At 43.9% G+C, this 7,645-nt stretch overlaps 1 long non-coding RNA gene across 1 annotated transcript in view; it reads right to left on the bottom strand.

Annotated features, from left to right (window-relative positions):
* LOC103375980 (uncharacterized) overlaps window positions 1-5,696 on the bottom strand; it is a 9,197-nt gene extending 3,501 nt beyond the window's left edge. The window contains exon 1 of the long non-coding RNA XR_521278.1: window positions 5,613-5,696. This is a non-coding gene — a long non-coding RNA (uncharacterized LOC103375980). The remainder of the gene's footprint in view (window positions 1-5,612) is intronic.
* Between the last annotated feature and the right edge of the window lie 1,949 nt (window positions 5,697-7,645).

The following is a 7,645-nucleotide window of genomic DNA, read 5'->3' as shown; positions in this document are numbered from 1 at the left end:
CGGAGCGCAGCGGAGCGCGCCGTTGCCACACGTAGCAGGTCGGACCGACTCTGAGAGCATTTCCACGCAGCAGGGCTGCCTCCGTGCCTCCCAGCGTACCTGTCTGCCCCTCGCGACCCCAGACGACTGGCTAGTCCAGTCCTGTCAGGGCCCCCCACTACCACTAAATTGGTGTGCCTCGTTGGTCCAGACTAGCTGAGTAATTTGACACTGATTTGAAGTCAGTGGGTCACATGACATGGACGCTATTGAAGAATATTCATAACTTATGAATATAAATAATCATAAAAATTATTACAAAGGATAAAATGTAATAAATATGTCACGTCCGCCACCTCTGGCTCCCTCTAGTGGCAGGACCTCACCCTCCTCCTTTCTTCAGACTGTATTCATGCAGGTGGAGGGCAGATGCAGCTCATCTGCAATCACTGATCAGTTCCAGCTGCGGCGGGAGTGGCCTCCTCATTTTGAAATCCTGCTCTTCATCTAAAAGGCACCAGCAGACCACTACTTGACGCCAGTCCGTTAACTACCTCCAGTTCGTGAGCCCTGGCCAGGTTGTTGGTTCACTTCTCTGACTTATGATTCTGTTTGATAACCCTGTCTCTCCTTGTGTCCGACCCTCTCCACCGCCAGAAGATCCCACCAGCTGCTTTCCATCTGATCCTGTCTCTGCAATCATCCTGTTTGGTTTTCCCATCTTCATCTCCTGCCACCTAAACCCTCACCTGGACCGACTTGCCTCTGGAACATGCCACGCCACCACACCACAGATCCCTGGAGCCCATTCTCTGATTACCCTCATTTTTGTCAGTAAGCCTCGAATCTCGTGCTTAGCTCTGAATGAGCCCCTAGTTTGAGTTTATCCTGATTTGTAGCTTTGGTATAGTGTGATTAGTCCTATTTATAGTTTCTTGCCTTTTGTTTGGTATAAGTTTTCCACCAGCCCATTTGAGAGCACTGGTTGTTTTTAGTTCTGAGTATACGGTTCCTCGAACCCTAAAACCCTTCTGTTTAATAAATCCTTTTTCTTGTATGCACATCTGGCTGCCGAGTCTTTGTCCTTGTTTGAGTCTCTGAACCTGATCCGTGACAAAATAAGGGTGTGCCTTATCTGTCAAGTGTAGTTGAATAATTTGACACTGATTTGGAGTCAGTGTGTCACATGACCTGCAAGCTATTGAAGAATGTTCATAATTTATGAATATAATAATTCATAAAAAATATTACAAAGGCTAAAATTGAAAATAAATTGCTGTCTCTCATCTGTCCAGTGCAGTTCAATATATCCACACTGGTTTTTAGTCACGAGGTCACAAAATAGAAAATGTATTAATTTTTATTTCTCAAGAGAAATTCGTTGACGGTCCCTAAGTGAAATGTCGCTGGTTGGGTGGCGATGCAGCCGAGAGGAGCGAGCCAAAGTCTGAGTCCGTAAATCGGATCAACTGTGAGCAAGACGCCGCTGACTACGCGGAGCGCGAATATCCAATATCCAACTTCAAACTAATTTCACCACGGTGGGCAGGGGCTGAGGCTGCAGGGACATGACAGTGTCTATGTTCAGCATAAGGCGCCCAGGATTGTAAGATGCATTAAGGAAAGCAACAGAGTTCGGTAAATCAAACTTTATTTAACTCAGTTGTAACAAGTGCCGGTACAGAAAAATATATTATTTATTCCTCTTCCACAAACCCATCAAATTCTTCATCTTCAGTCTCTGAATTAAACAGCTGTGCGATGTCGGCATCAAACTTGTCCGGATCCCGCTCTTCATCATCGGAGTCAGACTCGTTGCCGGTACTTGGCTGTTCGGTGATGATTCCAGCTTTACAAATGTATTGTAATATAATGTTGAAGCACCGTATGTATTACGTATAAAAAGTGGCGGGGTTAAGCGTACTAAATACTGTTGTCTGATTGGTTTATTGTTGCCAGCATGTACTCCGGGCCAGATGTTGTGCCGAAAAAAGCACCCCTGCCGGAAAAAGCACCCCCTCTCAAGGAGCGCAGTGACAGCCATTCGCCAGTAGATAAAAATAAAAGAAAGCAATATTACTTAAATATGTGTCCGTACAGGGTCACGTGGAAATAATGAGAACAGGGACAGATTTGGTCTGAGCTTCAAAATGCACCCTTCCAGATTCTCTGGGGGAGGGAGGTAGGGCTGGGGCGCATGTTCTGGCAGTGGGGTCTGCTGGAATATGGACCCCCCTCTATTTCTGACCCCAAAGGACTTAAAGCCACCAAATTCACAACATTGATTGATGATTATGGTCTGAGCATAATCTGAAAAGTTAAAAATGCTGGGACCAACAGGGACAGGTTTATATATGATATACTACAATTTGTTATTTCAGACAGGACACTTTGTCAGATTTTAACCATTTATTTGGGATCACATACATTGAGTTTGGCGGTGACTCTGCTCGTGATGCTCTGGAACAATCTGAGCAAGCATGACACAAATAATCCCTGAGATCACAAACCCCAAAACAGCGCTCCGAGGGAGCAGATTAGCAGAGTCACCCTGAATGAAGTGGACTTGGGAAAATTAACCTATGAGTCACATTTCCTTTGAATTTGGCCACCCGCAACCATCACATCTGAGTGCAGGAAAATGTTCATGTGCTGCGAAGATGACAAGAATTAATTGCGTAGATTAGGAAGACCACGGAGGTGGAGGCAAGTGAACCAGGACCTGGACAGGGCCTTCCGGAGTCCATGTTGCTGAGGCTCATTTCAGCTCGCGTTGGTTAACCATCCGGTCATGAATCATAAAAGAGAAAGGACAAAAGCATATTAACCCTTTACCATTCTGGGTCATTTCGATGCAACCGCCTGAAGAATGACATCTCCAAATTAAAATGAATGCTGTTACTGATCCTTATGGAGTGTATATAAAGTTTGACCTTTGTTGTAAAGATAACACTCTAGTTTTTGGCACAGCAGTCACAATCATCCAAGGTGCAACCAGTAAAAGTTATTCCATTTCAATCATCACTCATATTTCAAAACTGAAAACAATATCTGTAAAACTGATAATCTGACATCAGCTTTTATACTGGTATGTTCATGCGTTTAATTGAGGGACTTTTGTTTTTTCCACATCTATCCAAATTGGACACCACTGAACATGTCAGGAAAAAGTTCAATCTCTTTTGAATGCTTGAACCTACAGACATCAGTGAGGGCTCCACTGAAAGCTTGTACCCAGAGGAATCCATATCTGGACACAGAGTCACTATTAGTTATAGAAATTCATGTCATAAAAACTAAATAAAATATATATTTCTCATAAAAAACAAGTGTTATGGGCAAGTTTAAATATATATTTACAATTCACACTAACACTGCAAACTGTATGTTTACTGTATAACTCAAACTGTACACATTCTCAGCACTACGACACTCACTTGTTTTCTATGAGCCGCTCCTTATAACAGCCTCTGTCTGAAGAAAGCACACAGATATGCTGCTGTCTCGACTTGTGCAGCCTCCATCACTTCCCCTGTTGTGTATTTTCTCTTTTCTGTACGTTTTGCCGTGTTTTTGTGCCCCAAAACTGTCCCCACACTATCCCATAACTAACCAGATGGGGGACTGATGCATTACTCACATTTTACGCACCACTTCCCATGAGCCACTGCTTGCGGCTGCCACGGCCGTCAGACACAAAGAACCCTGCCTTCCAACACGTCCACGTGTTCGTCTGCTCATTGGCTACAAGTTTACAGCGTCCATTGGCTCTTCCGGCTGTCACTAACCCACCACAACCCTCATATTGGCCAAACTAGGTGTCAATCAAAAGCTAAGACCTCCATCTAGACACCTGTAGCACTTCAGCGTGTTCTTAAATAGATTCTGCCTTGGCCACTAGAGAGGTGGTAAAGAAACCATTGAGCTTGGCGGTGACTCTGCTCAAGTTACTCTGGACTAAATGAGTTAGCATGACACAGACAGTCCCTGAGATCACTAGATCCCCAAAACTGCGCTCCTATAGGGAGCGGATGAGTGGAGTCATGGCCTGTGAAATGATTAGTATGAATGGAGCAGCTATGTGTGGCGACATCATGTCGCATTTCACTCTGAACTCTGGGAGTATCCAAGACTTTCTCAACTGTGTGCGAGAGCAGGCAGAGAACATGCGAACTGGGCGTTACAGTGCCCTGATCCAGAGGAACATTCTATGTGTAAATATGTGTGGGAAATCAAGCATGACGTGTGCTCTAGGTCCTCGGTGGGCGGTCCTACTAGATAGAATTGCCCCCAGCTGGGAAACATTACGCACCTGGCAGCGCACTGATTAGAATGATTGTAAAGAAATATTTCATGATAGGAAATGTTACCTTCGATGAAACAGGATTACTGCCAATAGGATTTATTCATAACTACGAATTACATGCGCTACTCGTAGCTTTTTGGGTTGACAATATTTCGTTAGTATCAGGGAAAATGTAACGTTGATATGCTCCGGAGCTCAGCGACCCATAGCCTGGATTGTCAATGATGGAGCGACAGAAGCTGCAGTAGTGGCTGCACCAATGCAGAGAGAATGAGTCGTGTACTGCTTGGGAGAGAGTCCACATCGTTGGCACAGGATCCGAAGGCTAGCTGCTGATTGGTGCCTGCAGTGCTCAGACGGGTGAGACTTAATTACTTTGGAAATAATGAAACAGTATTTTCTAATGTCAGAATAGTCCAAGATGACCAAGGATCGAGTTGCCGCTTTTGAAACACACAGCAGTATACAGTTTGTTTTAAGCACCAGGCAGGACAGACTGACAGCCACTGAAGTTATAAAAGTATTACATTTCACCAATGCAGCTAACGTAGCAGCTGCTCATCCCTGGTTTAAAGTGACGGCTAAACAGCTTCATGATTAACTGGCACAAGTGAAACCAGACGATTTTTTTTTTTTTTTTAAACTCTAATGTTCTCAAAATTGGTCTCAATCTGGAGCCTTGGCCCAGAGGACTGGAATTGTTGGTGCATCAGGCCTCTGTTCATGATCATGGTCATCTCTACACTGCTATAGGTCATGTTGCACCTCCACACCTTCAATTGTACTATTTGATAATCCGTATAAATGTAAATAAAAATATATCTGCACCCTCAATATTCTTGTTAACAAACCACAGTTTTTATGGTTTTTATTAAAGTTAACTTTATTCTTCACTCCACAACTTTTGAATTTTATCTATTAGCTCCAACAGCTACCTTAAACAGTCATGGCACTGTCCTATGAAGGCCTTCAATCTTTATTCGTTTTCTTAAACTATTTAAAAACTGATCTTTAAACACGGCCATCAAGACTTTCCTCCACAGCCTGACTGGATGAGCTAACCAGAACTAAGGAGATTGATATTACCTGCCAGTATCTAGCTACACAGGTGAGGGTGAAGGAAACGTGCCACGCCAGCGGGGTCACGGTGCTGCGGTGGATCGGCTGTGACGTCACTCTAGGCGGAGACAGCGGACTGACCCGGAAGTTGTACAGCAGGTCACGCACGCTGAGGATCCTGGATCAGGGCTTGAAAAGAGTTCATGATGAGTAGAGAAGAGATTGGTGCCTGGTGGAAACTCGACGAGGGGAGATGTGGTGTGAGGACGCTGGAGCTGGATGAAGGTGGTGAAACTGGCTGTTTCAGGAGGAGCTGGAGCTGGATGAAGGTGGTGAAACTGGCTGTTTCAGGAGGAGCTGGAGCTGGATGAAGGTGGTGAAACTGGCTGTTTCAGGAGGAGCTGGAGCTGGTGGACCGATGGAATTAATAATAATAATAATAATTCATTTTATTTGTATAGCGCTTTTCAAAAACTCAAAGACGCTTCACAGGATAAAAGCAACGAAATAAAAGCATTAAACAACAAGCAATAAATACAAAGGTTGACAGTATAAAAATACAGCAAACAGGTGAAAAAATAAAATATAAAAAACAAACAAAACAACAACAAAAAAAGTAAATATCGAAATAAAGCTGAGGCCTAGGTGGGGAAAGCGGAGCGGAACAGATGTGTTTTTAATTTACGTTTGAATATTGCTGGGTCTGAGGTGTCTCGTATATGTTGTGTCGGGAGTTCCAGAGGGTGGGGGCGGCGACAGAAAAGGCCCTATCCCCCCAGGTTCGGTGCTTGGTCCTGGGAACGATCAAGAGTTTGGATTTTTCGGAACGGAGGGTACGTGAAGGGGTGTAGGGATGGAGCATGTCTTTGAGGTAAGAGGGGGCCTGATTATTGAGCGCTTTGTGGGTGAGAAGAAGGATTTTGAAGTTGATACGGAATGGGATGGGAAGCCAGTGAAGGTTTTGAAGAAGAGCTGGGATGTCCGACGCTTCCGATGTGGATTTGAAGCATACTGGTGACGCCGAGGCAGATCAAAAGTTCATTGGACTTAGGTCACGTGACGCTGTTCCTGATTTTTACTTCTGAGGATGATGAAGGCGATTTCCAGAGTAATGGTGCTTCAACAATGCTTCACATTTAAGACACGTCATCGGCGACTTCTGCAGGCAGGTCCGCTTTGGTTTGAACGCTGCGATCCACGTTGAAGACGGATCGGCGATTAAGGTCAGAACAAATAAAACACTGAGTTTCACATAACCTGCCTGAAGGATCTCTGAGACGAGGTGAACAGCAGCGAGAGCTGGAGCAGCAGCGATGTGGTGAGTGTGAAGCGGGAAGAATGAATGAACGCTCCCTCAGTTATAAAGCAGCTAAGTGGGTGGGCTGGACTTGAGTGATGTACTATTGGACAGGAGGGGCCATGTGACCGCCTGACTCCGTGCCTGTCTGAACTAACGCGAAGCTCTATTGTTTTGAAATGACGTGCAGTAGAAAATAGGCTTTTTGTAGCCACTACTGCTGTGAAACTGAGTTGAGTCATGCAAATTTAAAGACCTCATCTTTCTTGCCAAATTTCTGCACTGGTTCTTGTTTCTTTGCACAGGTTGCACTTCATGTTTTGAGGATTAACCCAGATTGAATTTATTGCTGTTGTTATTGTTCTAAAAAGGTGTTTGCACATTTCGTTATATTTTTATTTGAGAATTCAGTCTGATGGAGTTGAAATTGAAGTTATGTTCTTATTTGCAGAGCAGACAGAGTGTTAAAGGTAAACTTGACCCATTTTCTAATAATTTTGTTGGGGTGGGGGGGCCTGAAATTTTTTCCTCTTACAAAGGGGGCCGCGACAGAAAAAGTTTGAGAACCACTGGCTTAGTCATTAGGAGCTTTGTATGTGAGCAGAAGGATTTAAAAAATCTGGTTAAACAGTGTGTTTCTAAGATGTCTAGCGTCAAAAAGAATATCTTCAGTTTTGTCTGAATTTAGATGAAGATAATTGCAAGTATTCCAGGTCTGTATGTCTTTAAGACATGCTTCATGTTTTTTAGCTGATTTATTTCATCTGGCTTCATAGATAAATATAGCTGGGCATCATCTGCATAACAATGGACATTTACGCAGTGCTTCCTAATGATACTGCCTAAAGGGAACATGTACAAGGTAAATAATATAGGTCCTACCACAGAGGCCTGTGGAACTCCATAACTAACTCTGCTGTGGGTGGAAAAATCATCATTAACATGAACAGACTGGAATCTGTCTGATAAATATGATTTAAACCAGTTTAGTGCAGTTCCTTTAA

This window comes from Stegastes partitus, unplaced genomic scaffold (assembly GCF_000690725.1).
Source record: "Stegastes partitus isolate 25-593 unplaced genomic scaffold, Stegastes_partitus-1.0.2 Scaffold45, whole genome shotgun sequence".
NCBI classification, from domain to species: Eukaryota; Metazoa; Chordata; class Actinopteri; family Pomacentridae; genus Stegastes; species Stegastes partitus.
Note: the sequence above shows the minus strand (reverse complement) of the source record. Positions and strands in the feature narration are given on the sequence as shown.